Below are 15,861 nucleotides of genomic sequence, written 5' to 3'. Positions count from 1 at the left end.
CTTACCGAAAACACAACCATGTAATCATCTTTTACTTATATGGCGCTTTCACCAAAGTGCTTTACAAAGAAAATTTGTTTTATACAACTGTTATTACCCAACCACAGTTGGTACTCGTTTAACAACCTTGGACGGATGAAAAGCTGAGCTACCCTAGCTGGGGTTTCCACCCGCGAACTGCAAATCAGACACATACATCATCAGCGAGCCTTTAACCTGCCGAGCTATCTCACCAACTTCAATGGCAGACACTTGCAAGAGTTGCCAGTGACAGACACCCAATTTAGAAGTGAGGTGGTTTCCATGTTTTATGGTACCTCAAAGCTTACGTCATGGACACGGCAAACCATGTGACTGCAAACGCTGCCCACGCTCGGCCATTTTGACCCTTTCCTCAATGTTTCCTTTCCCAGCGTCTTTACCATTTCCTCTGCTGGGTTTCAGGCTGCAGCAATGACGCACTTGTCATTTATGTGTTTCTCTCAATGGAGTGACTTTGCTGAACATGCTGGGAGTGAGGGCAGAACATCTAAATGAAAGCGGCCCCTGCCAAATGAGTGGGACAAAATGGTGTACCACTAAAGTTGGGGACAAACACCCTTGTCCCCACCTACAATGGTGCCCATGGTTTCTCGTGCTCTTCCATCACACTTACAAGCTCTTCACCTCCCTCTACACTATCCCTCTCTCCCAGCTCATATCCTGGGTTAACCTCTGCTGACGACACTCAATTTTACTTTTCCTTCTGCTCCTTTTCAGATTTCCAGGCTAATGTCCCAGCGTGCCTCTCGGCCATCAATCCCTCCCTCCTCCCCCCACACTTTCAGCACCGTTCTGCACCTGGCCAAAGAGGAACTTCTCTTCATTCCTGCTTGAACTCCTCCTCCCTTTGCTTACCCTACAGGTCTTTCTTTCCCACCTAGTTTTATTCCGTTCTCAACTACAGCTCGTAATCTTCTCTGCCCACATTTCCACTACCGCTCGCACCCGTTTGTAGTCCTTTTTTTTATCTCCACACGCTATTAAATGAAACTTTTCTCTTTTCTAGGCTGGACTACAGGACCTCCCTTCTTGGCCTCCCAGCTTCCCATCTTGCTTCCCTTTGCACCGTCTTTAATTATTTTATACGCCTCGTGTTTTCTCTCCCCGCTCGTGCATCTATCTCGTCTCAGCTCTGATCTGCCCCCCTCTTTCCTTAGAATATCACCTATGGCTTTCACCCCCTATGCGGCAGGGGGACATGGCCGCCAAGCTGAGCCAAGGAAGGCCGAAGCAAAGCAAGGGCCGTGGAGAGGGCTGTGGGCCGTTTCCGGACCTGTCCGCAACCCGCAGGGGTGAAAGCCATTCGCACCCCGAGGTTTATACAGGGTGTGAATGTTTTTCCCTCTAGAGATTCGTGCTGCTTGCCTAAACTCCTGAGGGAAGGAAAAAAAATGAATAAAAAGATGGCTACTGTCCCTTTTCCATTTCTATAGTGGTGGCCAGGGTCAGAAGGAGCGTTGGTCCCGCAAGTAAGTTGGGAGGGGGAGCAGGAGGTGCAGAAGGGGTTTTGTTGGTTTGGAGGGATGGAGAGTGGGGGTGACGCCAGGGAGAGGCTCCCAGTTGCCTCCCCACATACAAAATAAATTGCCATCCGGGGAAGGGCCTCAGTGGCTGGAACAGTGGGGGCGGAGCATGTAGGATCCGCGGACTCGAAGGGCCTAACACCCTCCCCAGAATAAACAGAGGACTCAGTCAGACGGCAACTTCGGAGGGCGGAGGGGTGGTTTCGGGGCCCTCGGGCCTCCCACTTCAGGCTCATGACCCTTCCCGGGTGCGAATATTATTTAATTCCCTTTGTACAGTCTATAAATGTCCTCATGGCCTTGCCCCTTCCTATCTCGCGTCTCTTAGGTCCTTCCATAGCCCATCGTGGCCCTTGCACTCCCAGCACCACTACCTTCTCTACCGCCCCACCCCCACGTGTCTCTTCCGTTTCCGCCACTACATTTTGGAATTCTCTTCCTGTGTCCATTCGCTTTGCACCTATTCTGTGCTGCTTTAAAAAAAACATGTACTCAACAATTTGTAGCGCATGTATTCTATCAAACTTGAGCTCATCTGTTTTATTTGTACTGGCGTATTACCCTATGTTCAGCACTTTGGCGAAAACACTATAAAAATGTAATATAATACAAATAAAAATACAAATCATTCTGCTCTGCGCATAACTGGTGACCGGCATCCCTTCTCTTAATCCACCAGGGGTGGACAAAGGGAGGCTGCATAGAGATTCCCAGCCTGGTCAGAGCTGGCACAGAGTGTAGTGGGCACTCCTTGACCCCTATAACCTCCCCCTCCTCGGAGGTTGCTGGGGAGGTACACAAGCTTCTGGATGGTAAGGGCCATGAAGACGGTGCAGGCCGGGTGATAACACATTGACGGAGGCCATTGAGAGGACTAGGTGGTGTGTTTGTTTGCGTCTATTCCTATGCAAGTTCCTTCATGAAGGAACTGCGGAGAAAGAAACTGCTCTCAAAATGCTGCAGTGTTCACAATCTCGCAGTGTGGAAATTGCCCCACTTTTCTTTCAGTTACAGCGACACATTAATCCTTGTCGCGGCCAAGCGTCATTGCAACCAGGTGTGTGTATGAAATTGTCACAAGTTCACAAAATACATGTGTGCTTAGAATGAAATACACATAGTTGGATTTGTGGACGTTTCGTGGCTGAATACAGTTTTGCAGAAATCAAAGCATACATCATCCCCTTACCTCCACGTCCACTCTTCCTCGTCCCAGTACTTACCTCATGAGGCCCCTGTCTCCGACACAGGACGGCGGCACGTAACACAGTTAAATTTTTTCTGCCTCTGGCAGGTTGGACTATTCCCAGTGCAGGGCTCTGGGGAACAATAATTGCTGGCCCCCTGGTTGGGGCTGTGGGACGGGCTTCCAGCTCCCTCATGTGCAGCGCTGCTCCTGGGCCCCCTGCAGGGTTTGGGGTCCCGGTTGAGCGGGAATGCCTCGCTCGGTTCTTTGCAAGGCTCCAGACCGAAGCATGAGCATTACGACCCGGGTCCTGCAGGGCCCGGGGTACGGTAAGGAGGTGGGGGGTTTTCTAATATTTGTAAAAGCCTTTCTTTCTCCTGCCGGTGCGGGCGTGCTTTGCTACACAGCTATGCCGGCTCCATTTGAAATGTTTTCCCGATGTTGCTCTCCGGAGGCGGGTGGGCTCCGCCTTTGGCGGTGCACGCTTTGTTTTCAATGGACAATGGCACGATTCCCAAGGAGATAGATTGTTTGAACTTTACCGTTGGTGGGAGTTTTCCTGGCCTACAGATTTAAACATGTAGAAGTTAGTAAGGTCGAGTTCTGTTTTTGTCTTTGCACGCCATGGGTAAACATTCTGAAAAGCTCAGGCACCTTGTCCTGTCTTCTTCCTCATCTTCGTCTTCACCTGAACCACGCAGGAGGAGAAAGAAGAAGTGAACACGTTTTTCCTTGACCACGAAGGAATTGAAAAGCCTGATAAAGCATCATGCTGGAGGCAAACACAGCCATGCGCATGGCCACAAGCGACAGCGTCTGTCCTCCTCTTCGCCCTCATCTTCTGACACTGAGTCCACAGCTTATTCGTGTTCCTCATGCAGAAGGGAAATATCTGGACAGGGAAGGAGAGGAGGAGGTGCTTGCTCAGGTTCCCTGAGCCCCTGGTTCCGGTGGAGGGGGATGACCCTACTATTCGCCAGTATCGGCATTCCGCAAGGATGGGGTTGCCATTGGTATCGGATATACGGTATAAAATCCATCGGGAATGGCGTGATCCAGAAAAGATTGCAATGCCGCGCTTTATGGCCAAGCTCTACCCATTGAAAGGGGGCGAGACTTTGCTATCAGATCCAGTCGAGGTGGATGATATCCTCTCCAGCCTGGTGGGTCGCTCCTTTATGTCAGCCGAGGAGGCAGATGTCTGGGACCCGATGGACCTTACGGTTAATTCCAGTCTGAAGAAGGTTCATACTGGGACACATCTGGCCCTCGTGGCAAATATCTATGGTTCGTACAAAGCAGAGACTATGCTCAGTGGTTTCAGAAAATTTAAAAAGGCAGAGCATGGCGGTTCTGACTGTGCTCCGTTGTTATCCGAGATGCAGAGACAGGTTGAACTTTTGTCCGATCTGGCATATGATGGGGTGCGTGGCTCGACCACGGCCATGGAGGCTGGTGTGTTGGCCCGGCGGCATGTGCATCTGCGGGATTGGAAAACAGAAGATTCTCAGAAGACGGTTGCCATAAAACTTCCTTTTGATGGGTCCAAACTTTTTGGTGACTCTCTTGAAGATAAAGTGCATAAAGTGTTTATGGCTGACAAGCACGTGAACAACTTTTGGCGCAAGCCTTCCTCGACGACCATTAAGTCTTCCTCTGGTGGGGGTGATGTAACCAGAAGTTCCTTTCCAGGCCCTTCCTCTCAATCTTTTAGGAGATCAAGGGGGATTCAGGGTCCTCCATGATCTTCACGTCCTGGTCCAGTACAGAAATCCTGACGGTTTGGTCAGGCAGGTGAGCGGGCGTCTCCAGCAGTTATTTCCACTATGGAACAGGTGGTGCTCGGATACCTGGGTTCTGGACACCATTTGGAGAGCTTATCTAGTGAACTTCCTGTCTCCTCCGGTCCAGGCTGGCATGGTTCGGACTGTGGTTCCCAGGTCACGGACCAAGAGGTTGGCAATGGAAACCGCTCTATCCGAATTGTTACTGAAGGCGGCCATCATGTCTGTACCTTTCCCATTTTGAGGACAGGGTTTCTACTCGCGGGTGTTTCTGGACCCCAAACCTTCAGTTAAGTATCGCCTGATTTTGGACCTCAATGCACTGAACTACTTCGTCCGGAAGGAACGCTTCAAGATGGAGACTTTACAGGACATTCTCCCAATATTATACAGGGGGGACTGGATGGCATCTCTGGATCTCCAGGAAGCATATTACTACGTGGCTCTCTGCCCCGTCACAAAAAGTTCTTCCATTTTGCAGTGGGATCCTGACACTTTCAGTTCCGAGTGCTCCTGTTCGGGTTGCGTTCAGCCCCCACAGTGTTCACCAAACTGGTGGCTCCACAGGTGGCGCATTTGCACCTGAGGGGCATTCATATTTCCCCCTACCTGGACGATTGGTTGGTCAAGGCGGCCCTCCGGCGGACAGTCCTGACTTAGCTGCAGTTGGTCTGCCAGACGGTGGTCAGTCAAAATGTCGAAAATAAAATGTAGAATGACAATAATGTCGAAAAATAAATGTAGAAAAAATAAATGTCGAATTCCCTTTTTTTAAATTATATATTTATTTTGGGGTCCGGGAATAAAAAAAAATAGGTAAAACAAACAAAAAAAAGAAAAAAAAGGGGGGTTGGGGGAACCCCCCATTTCGAATAAAAAACATCATAAAATAAAATTTGACCTATATTTTTCTACATTTATTTTTTGACATTTTGATTTTCTACATTTTGTCTTTCTACATTATCACTATAAACCCTGCCAGACATTGCGGGACTGGGGGTTTCTGATAAACTGGCAGAAGTCTCAGATGGAGCCCTCTCAGGATCTAGTTTTCATTGGGGCTCATATTTGCACCAGGATGGGGAGAGTGTTTCTGTCCCAGGAGAGGGTCCATCGCTTCCTGGATGTTCTGGGCAGGATTCTCAGGAGGAAGTATGTCTTGCCACGCCTATTGCTCAAATTGAAGGAGGCATCTTGCGTGTTTCTGGTTGCGTGTTTCTGGTTCCTTGGCAGCGTCTCCATTTGCATCCTCTGGTATCTTATCTTCTCTCCCACTGGCTCCCCACATCTCAGGCTTACGAGGCCCTGATCCCGTTGTCCCCGGCTCTGAGGGTCGCCCTGCAGTGGTGGTTGGGGGTTTCGAATCTCTGGGCAGGGGTATCCCTGGTCCTTCCCCCTGTGACCACTCTTACTACAGACACCAGTGGAAGAGGTTGGGGGGCAACCTTGGGGGTCCTCTGTGCCCAGGGGTTGTGGGATCCGGCAGAGAGCTGCCAGTCATCTGATTGGAGAAAGTTGTGTGGCATTCTCTGGGCTCTGGTGTACTTCAAAGTTTTTTTGGAGGGCAGGGTGGTTTTGGTCCGGATGAACAATACAACGGCCTTGGCATATGTCAACTGCTAGGGGGGTTCTGGCCGCTCCTTGAATTCTCTGGCTGCTCAGATAGGTTCATGGGGGAATCTCATCTGGTATCCCTGGTGGCCTCACATGTCAGGGGGTGGACAATGTTCGAGCAGATCTTCTCACCCGCCGGTTTCCCTCCTCTGGGGAACTGGATCTATCAGACTGGGTCTTTGCGGAGATATGTGTCAGTTTCAGGACCCCGTTCTAGATCTGTTTGCCTCTCTGGCCGCGGCAAGGGTTCCACTCTTCTGCTAATGGTTTCGGGCCAGGAGGGTTTGGGGGGGTGGACGCCATCTAGGTGCAGTGGCCTCAGGGTCTCCTTTATGCATTCCCTTCTCTTCCCCTTCTTCCCCGGGTGGTTCAGCGCATCGTGTCGAGGGCGACTGTGTTGTTGGTTTCTCCATTCTGGCCCCGCCGGAGTTGGTTCCCCTCTCTGTTGGGGGGGTCTGGGGTTTGGAGTCCGACGGATTCAATGGGCAGTATGGCTATTGCACAGTCTAGGTTGTTGTCTCAGGGGTTTTCAGGTCCTGTGTTAGAGTCTATCATGAATGCTCGTAGACCCTCTACTTTGAAGTCGTATGGCAGGCATTGGGGCCATTTCCGGGACTGGTGCGGGCGGTATGGGATCCCTCCCCTGAGTTCTGGTCTGCCCGCTATTCTCCAATTCCTCCAGGAGGAGTTTGACAAGAGCCTGGCGGTTTCCACGCTTCGCTCTCTATGGTCCTCCATAAAATTCCTCTTGGGGGACTCTGATGGTCACCTTGATGGGGAGGTGTTGGTGGAGAAGTTGCTCCGGGGTCTGTCTTCTTCCCGTCCATGTAATTATAAAGGGCTTCCCCCTTGGGATCTCCCTCTTGACTTACGGTTCCTTCAAGGGCCTCCCTTTGAGACCACTTCTGAGATTGATATCAAACATCTTACTCTGAAGACTGCGTTTCTTATCACCATCACTTCTGCCCATAGGCTTGGGGAGATTGGGGCTCTATTATGTCACCCCCCTTTCCTTAGGGTGCTGCCGGACTCGGTGGTGTTGAGGTGTGATCCGAAGTTGTGTCTCGGTTTTACACCTCTCAGGATATGGTTCACCCTGCCCTTTTTCAGGATCCGCAAACACCAGAGGAGGTGGCTTTGCATACCATTGATGTGCAGCAGGCGGTGGTGGAGTATTTGGCTAGGACTGCCCCTTTCTGCCGATCTGATAATCTACTTATTACTTTTGGCCCTTCTGCTGCTGGACACAAGGCCTCAGTGGTTTCCATTAGCCGGTGGATCCGTGTTGTGGTCTCCATGGCCTATGTGGCTTCTGGCCTGCCTGAACCTGCGCACATTCAGGGACGGTCCACCAGGGGCTTGGCGGCTTCCTGGGCCGATGCAAGGGGGTTTCTCTATAGGAGATTTGTAGGGCTGCCACCTGGGCAGATCAAAGCACTTTCATCAACCACTATAGATTGAATGTCTCCCACTCGGGGGTTGGTTCCTTCAGGGTTGGGGTTTTGTCAGTGGGGATGTGAATTTAGAATTATTAAAGGTGTGTGTTTTTCTGCACTATGTTTGGCTCTGTGTCTCATTGGGACTCTTTCGCTGTTGCTGCTATGGTATACCTCATGAGGTAAGACCAGGACGAGGAAGAGTGTACGTGGAGGTAATGCTCTGATTACTTACAGTAATCTTCATCACTCCTAGTCCTACTCTTCCTCATCACAGTACTGATGACCCTCCTCTCCCTCCCTGCGGGGAAGGTCCTATGCTCCGTCTTTGTTATGTAAACTGGGTGACGTGGTTGGAGGGGAGGAGTTATAGGGGATAATAGAAATAAAAGAAGGCCCTGTGTTGGAGGCAGGGGCCTCATGAGGTAAGTACTGTATGCAAGAGAGAGTATGACTAGGAGTAATGAAGATTACCTGTAAGAAATCAGAGCATTTGCTGGACTCAAATTTAGGGCATGCACGTGGTGTAGACAGAAGTCCACACATGCACAGGAGCAGCATTGCTCCTACTGTCTGCACTGCACTCGGCATGGTTACTTCTGCTGCTAGTCAACGCCTGACTCTGTGCCCCTGTTTGGTTTTCTCTGCTGAGGACGGTGCCTAGAAGCAGCAACTTTTCTGATGAGGAGATGGCCTGCCTCAGCCCAGGCTTCACTCAGTGTTTGGCTTGGTATGTGCCTGAGAGGCATTAGAGGAAGGCCAGGCAAAAAAAGAAACAGGTCAGGTCATGGAAATAGAAGTAGGACTAAAGTTAATACAAATATAATGCTAGTCCTACTTCTATGTCGCTGGCCTGTTGCGGGGGCGAGGAGGGGGTGTGCTCACAGACACACTCCTCTCATTGGAGGAGAGCTCCTGGGAAGGGAAGGGGGAGGAAATGGGGGCGTGAAAAGCATTTCATGCCCTATTCGCACAGGAAGAGTTGCAGGGAATTCGAAATCGGGTCTCAGCAAAAACCGGGACCATAGCCACCCACCCTTGGAAAGCCAGAACAGGGTTTATAAAATCAAAAATCTCCCGGGACCCCGGGATGGAGGGTGATTTCCCGGGACTGTCACAGGAAAACCGGGACGTCTGGTCACCCTAGCATTTCTTCTAAATGCAGGGAGACAATGTGGGCCAACATGTGGGCAGTAACAGTAAAGAAGGACTATGATGCGGCCGCCACAGGAAGGCGGAACGAGGAGTCAAACCTGCTGGAGAACCCTGGCCTCAGAACAAGGCTTGTATTATAGCAGCCCAAGACAGTAGTTCGCGTGATTTCACTTGTTTATATAAAGAGCAAGTGAAATCAATGCTTCATATAACTTTTTAACTTGTAAGCACTCTTTTCAAATCTTTTTGGCATGTTTAATCATATATTAACATTTTAAAAAAGTTATTTAATTCTTTTGACCTTTAACCCATCACTGTTGTAAAAGAATCATTGAACTTTGCAAAAAGTAAACTTTTTAAAGCTCTTTTCAATAAAAAAACCTTTTTTTCATTATCACCCTGTATTTGTTAAATCCTTGGTGTCATCGATTAGCTTGGGAAGCAGGCTTCGAACTTTGCGTCTTTTAAGAGGGGGAGCAGTGGTGGCGCCAGAGGTTTTGGACATTGGCACAAAAAGCACCCCAGAAAAAAAAACATCAAGCAGAACCAAGAGAATGCCATGCTGTGGGTGACATGTTTTAATGTTAGCAGTCCAGTGCGCACATTGGGCCTCATCTGCCAAATTAGCCACATACTCCATTAACGTTACCACCGCTTGGTTCTGCGGATTTCACCTGGGATTGCAAGTGGTGGTAGGGCAGTATTAATCCCCATGTCCATCCGACTCCATAGAGATTATGCTGATTTTTGGCAGTAAATTGACAGATTGACCTCCATCTTTTTATGCGAGAAAAATCCTCCACTACGCCTCCAAACATGTATTATGGCGGTGCAGTAATGCAGTGGTAACCCACACTGCTGTACTGTTAATGAGTCCCTTACCTCCAGCTTTTTGATGGTGGTGCATCCCCTATCTTAATACTAAACTTGTATTACGGCGGTGCGGCAAGGCATTGGTAATGGAATCACCACTGCATTACTGCATTTTTTATCTGCACCGCCGTAATCGCAATGAGGACCATTGAGCTCTGGTGCGCAAAGCGGTGACGGGAGGACACCAAAGCCTAATAAGATGCACTGTCCATGATACCAGAAGACATGGCAGGGCATTTGGTGCTGCGGGCCCAAGACATGGTAAATGTATTTGATTGGAGGAGAAATAGAAGTGGGAGGTACTCCAGGAGAGGGTAATGAGAGACGGGAGCCATGTGGGCAGAGAGGGGTGTGTGCGTGAAACCCTGAAGAAACAGCCCCCAGAGTGATCCACCAGCAGTAGAAAGTGGTGTCAGAAAGTAAAAAGTGACATCACATGAGTTGGGGCGGTACTGTGCGAGTAGCATTGGTGGTTGGCAGCATGTAGCAGTTTGAACCCTGACCTGGGTGATGCAGCTTCATTCTGATCACATGGACTCCAAAAGTGGCAGTTCCAAAGAAAGAGTGGACCTTTCCTTCGAGATCCATAGCAAAGGTTAACCATTGTGGCATAGATAAACTCCATGAAGGCAACTGTTTGTATTGAGCCTGTAAATTGTTTCCAGGTGCTGAGGTATACCATTGACAAGACTTCAAAATTCTCATCTCTGAATTGTTATCCCATTGACATGAGTAGGGCTTTTAGTCCATGAACCAGCGGGAGAGTGTCACTGATGTTAGTGTCCTTTGCTTGGGTGGTCAGGAAGGTGTCCCCATGATTATGAGGGATTTATGTTGCACGCGTGGTATTGCTAACTGGGGATGGTGGCAAACTGGGCACAATGTCGCAATTTCATATGCATCAAAGTGTAGTTAATTATGGATGGGATTTGTTACTTTTAGTGTTACTGTTTTTCTAGAAATGTTACATATTAGCTTGCATGCGTGCAGAAAGAAAAAATGTTAAACCCACCAAAATGTAAAAACATACATGCACATTAATACAAATACATGGGGAATTCAGGAATCTCAATATAGTGGGCTTTTACAACTGAATCAGAACCACGGTAGTCAGGATTGTTTGCAAGGTGAAATTTAACTGTTAGGTTTTAGAAGCCAGGGGATGGGGGAATAAGTAACCTCACAACCTTCATGGTCAGCACAGCTGCAGAAACTGGTCATGAGCTTTACGGTTTGATCAATATCACAAATGGCAGAGGTAATCTCCTGATGAATGGGAGAGTGACAAAAGATGTTTCACTATTTGTTTTGGCTAGCAGTGAAACACGGGGTGAGTCAATGCCTAAGGCTAACTAATAAGAAACTAGGAGTTGCAGTTGTATTGTCAGGTGGGCTATGTGTGATAAAGCGGCAGGTATTTACATTAGACATTTCCAATTAAACCAATGACTTGGGGAATGAGATAGCATCACAAACTCAAAGAGAAATTATGCACCCAGCCTTCCTCATATCGCTTGAAATATTTATGCAAACTATGCACAATTAAACATTAATGTTAAAAGGGCTTCTGCCAGTTACTGCTAGTAATGAATTATGCTTGCAAGTGGTGGACCTACATGGGTTTAGGTGATTAAGGGACCCACCCCTACACAGTGTACACCTACACCTTGTGGACAGCTTGTGTAACCTATTCAAAAGGTGCTAGAAGTTGGATCAGCATTTTACTTGACCCCATTGCCAAGGCATCAGACATAGATAACTCTAACTCACCATTCTCTTGAATCCCATAGTCATCGCTTTGTTTGTGCAATTTGAATGCCATTTGAATGTGTGTTGAAACATGTGCAGACTCAAGTTCCATTGAGTTGAAACTCCTGTATGGGTCTAAGTTGGGGAAGGCAATTTGCTATTTATAGCCTTTGCCTCAGCTTCTGAAGAACACATTTTTGGCCACATCACTATTATGTTTGCAATCTCTGTTTATTTTATTTTTTGTTTGAAGTCCCATACTATACGGTTCAAGCAAAACACAAAACATGGCACACAGTAGTACTTACCATTTGCCATTTCATTCACAAAATTGATAGCATTTTAATTCACAACAAAACTTACAGTGAATATGCTTGGTCTAAACCATTCTTATAAGAGACCTGGGGAATGTTTCTCAGGTACATTGTACTCTTGTGAAAAGAGATACTAACTTTTATTCTTTTGGCCAGTTATGCAAAGAAGGCAGAACAATTGGTTTGATGGTTGTAAGGAATGTCAAATAGACAAGTGGTGTCAACAAGGAGGCTGCACACAATACTTAGATTTAAACAGATTTTAACACACAAAGGTACATTTCTTTGTCAGACTTAAAGCAAAACGTGTCAGCATAGTCTCTTCTCAACAGTTCGATCAGTGTGAGGGATCCTTATGAGGTTTGCCGGGTTCAGTCACTGTCACTCAAAGTCTTAAGGGGAATCTCCCTAAGCTACTTCCTGCTTGGTGGGATATGACTACCTCTAGTTCTTCTTGTAGTTCCTATAGACGCTTCTGTGTATCCACCATGAGCGGTATGTAGTAGTAGATGAGCTTCTTTTCAACTTCAAGACAGAGGCAACTCATCTTTCCTTCCTCAGTTTCCACAGCTGCGCTTGCAAGGGCTCTATCACCTTTCTCTTCCGGGGTCCTGATCACCTCTTCACTGCCACTCTCCACCTGCTCCGGTATCGACCCTGCTTGATGCCACACCAGATGTGTGTTCCTTCTGTCATTGTGGGATTCACCACTTATCAGGATCTCACCCTTGCCCACTGCCTTGGGGCAAGCATGCCCTCGTGCACCTCCTTGGTGCTGCTACCTATAGCCATGATAGGCTCCTTTGCTTCCACCATTACACCCAACATTTTCATCCAACCTCCTTAATCTGAAAACACCCTTCTCCTGATGTCTTCAAACAACCTCCTCTTGATGTCTCAAACCACCCCCTCCTGATGTTTCCAAATAACACCTTCTGAAGTTTCCAACAACCTCCACCTGATTTATCCCCCTCTCTTGTTTCCAATCTCCTTCTCTCACCACTGTCTCTCCAACTCCTTCCTCGCTCTCCAAGTATCTCTAAACTCCTGAGGCCAGCTCAAACTCCAAACACACATACTATGAGCCTTTATAGACTTGCGACCCCTTCCCTGCTGCAAGGGTCTGCACATGTGGATGTGAAGGTGTTTGGCTGCTCTTAATTGATTCACATGTATTCGCTTCAGAACTTTGGTGCTGGAACAAGCCTTTAAAAGGCTGATCCACCATCATGGACTTTTCTTTCACTAAATGCTATCCAAAGCACCCCCTTTGTCTGACAGCGACCCATGCCCTATATGGTCCATGAGAGAGCCTACTGTTGTTGAGCAAAGTAAAAGCACTTTGGTTTTTGTTGCTCTTTCCCTATATGAGCTCTTCGGTACGTGTGTGGTACACCCTAATTACAGAGTTCAAGTCTCTTAAATGGAAACTGTTTACATACGCATCTGCTCCAATAATACATAAAGCACTTATGTGTGGAAACTGGAAGAGCAGTGTATTAGTGATTCCATATTGTTTCTGCGTCCCAGGTGTAGGAGCTATCCCCTTTAAAGGGATCCTGAAATGGGGAATAAATAGGTGTTCCAAGGGGATCGATCAGCCACTAGATGGCCCATCATCTACTAGCTTAATGAGGTCCCCAGTCTCCTTTTCCACCCAAGTATATGCCCCAAAGCTAGACAGGACACTTCGGCATAGGGTGCCTGGACTACTACTCATCAATGAATTGGAAAGAGACAGTTCTGTGCCACCTAGAGGTTGTAGACATGGGGCTTGGTGTAATGCTTACATCTGAAGAAGGACGTGTTCTAACAGCTCCTGCACTGCCATCTTCACCCAGCAGCCAACCCACTTTTAGTCCTGCCCTGATGCTATTCTTCAAGTGACTCCACTGGCCCAGGTGTCATAATGTGTGCCTGAATTCCCACCACAGACAAAAAAATCCCAAACCAGCAATATGTCCTATCTGGTTTATAGTCACTTTTTCAAATAACATTTGGTCGAAAGTCAAAATGTCGAAAAAATAATATTGAAAAAATATTTTTTTAATGTCTTTTTTAGTTTGTTTTTAGTTCGAAATGGGGGGGATCCCTGGGGGGATCCCTCCCCCTCCCAACCCCCGGGGGGGGGATCCCTCCCTCCCCCTCCCAACCCCCATCCCTCCCCCTCCCAACCCCCATTTATAATTTTTTTTTCTGTTTTAACCCTTTTTTAACTTGCGGAACCAAAAAAAAACATGTCAATAAAAAAATAAAAAAAATAAAGCATTCCAAAAAATTTTTTTAGACATCATTTTTTTCAACATTTTTGCCATTCGACCTAACATTTTCGACATTTTGACTGGACACCGTCCTATCTGACAGTAGTAAAATCAGTAACAGATCTTTCTATGTTGGTGGCGATGCTGGCAGATTCAATGGACATATAATGTGTTGCCCCTAAAATAGGTAGACTGCTGATTGTTGTTGGTACTGAGCTTCCAGTAATGCTTGTCCTAGTTGACTTGCTGTGATCTCATTTCTTTTTTTGGGAAAAACAAATGTAATTATAGGTACAACAGATGCAGAGTGCTTTGTGATGTGTGATTTTTGATCAGTCGCATAAGTTGTAATACGATTATGCTACACACCCACCCCCCACAAAACACTGCAATGGGGCAGCAAATGTGTACAAGGCTGACAGATGCACAAAACGCCTACACAGTGTTGTTCACCAGCACACTACATAGAGCATAATTAGGATTTCCTGTTTTAGGGGTTTATTTCTTTTAAATTACGGGGTGATTTCCCCAAAAATTAAGAATCTGTGTTTATCAGTGTTTTCCCATTTGCACCCTCTAAAATATCAGGGATAACTGTGTTTTCCACTGCAAGCACACACATATTCTTTTATTGATTCATTGCGTGCATAAGTAGGGTAATATCTCCCAGAGCAAGATGTTCTGAACACTTTCCAGAGAATTAAGATCAATGTGTTAATCCAGTAATAAGTGACAAGTCAAAATCATTGCATTAAATCATCCAATACATTTTCAGGGACTCTCTGCCCATCTTTGCCTTTTCTTTTCTTCGGATGAAGACCTTGATTTGTAGAAACAACCTTGCCACATTGGCAATGGACATGGGCAAGGCTAAAATAATATGCCACACACAAACTTATACTGAAGAGATATGTGAGCTACATTGCTGCAGATACGCCAGCATTTTATGGACATTGGTCTGGTATGTTGCTATCCAGCCATGTCATAAAAGCCTTACAATGGTTGTACCCTGGCACCCGACTGACACAGGCCGGGTCTTCTCAGCATTCAAGGGCATTGACCTGGCCTCAGACTGACTCCACAAGATCCCCACCAGCATTTGAGTTCTATTGACCTCACATGGACTCTTTCATTGGCCTACGCATAGTCTTAGGCTTTTGCTTGATATGTGTTTGATTATCCCCATCCTTACCATCCTTTCAGAGGGAGCAGCCTGGCATGGGCATATTTCTAGCTCAGTTCTAATGGCCTTTCAGAGGCTGCACCCAGGCCATTCCCACCACCAGCACTCCTTCCTATGGGCCTCCATACCCCGGGGCTTGGAGCAACCACAGAGTAGAGCAGCAAGACCAGCGTCTGGCCACAGGTGATGGAACAACACAATTGATGCTTCGCCATCCCCACCACTAGCTCAAGGGTTAGTTTGGCCCTCATGAGAAAACTGACCAATATGATTAAAGTAATCAAAGAAATCCATGAACGTTCCTAAAACAATAAACAAGTGTTAAAGGCTCACATAAAAAAAAAAAAAATAGCGGAAATAAATTCAATAATGTGGGACTCCAACTAAAAATAATTTTGGGAAACACATGATATGAGGGTCTTTTTTTCCAAAATCCCCAGCTGCAAAGGGTCAGAATGCACTTAATATTTGAACTCTAAAAAAGCCCTTCCAATAGAATTCACGTAGAACAAACCATCAGGAGGCGGGTAAAAGAACGCATAACGGAACACAAATCGAACATTCGAAGCAAGGTTGTAAAGTCACCTGTATTTCGACAAGCATACGCATTCTATTGCTGGACTGAGATTTGTAGTACTAGAACTGGTCCACACACCACTGAGAGGTGCTAACGTTGTCCAGAAAATGCCCCAAAGTACTGGATCAATGCCTTAAACTCCCTGGACCCATCAGGGATGAATG

The sequence above is a fragment of the Ambystoma mexicanum genome, chromosome 1p, assembly GCF_040938575.1.
Source record: "Ambystoma mexicanum isolate Mex_15411 chromosome 1p, UKY_AmexF1_1, whole genome shotgun sequence".
Taxonomy (NCBI): domain Eukaryota; kingdom Metazoa; phylum Chordata; class Amphibia; order Caudata; family Ambystomatidae; genus Ambystoma; species Ambystoma mexicanum.
The sequence above is the reverse complement of the archived record's forward strand: the minus strand, read 5'-3'. Positions refer to the sequence as shown.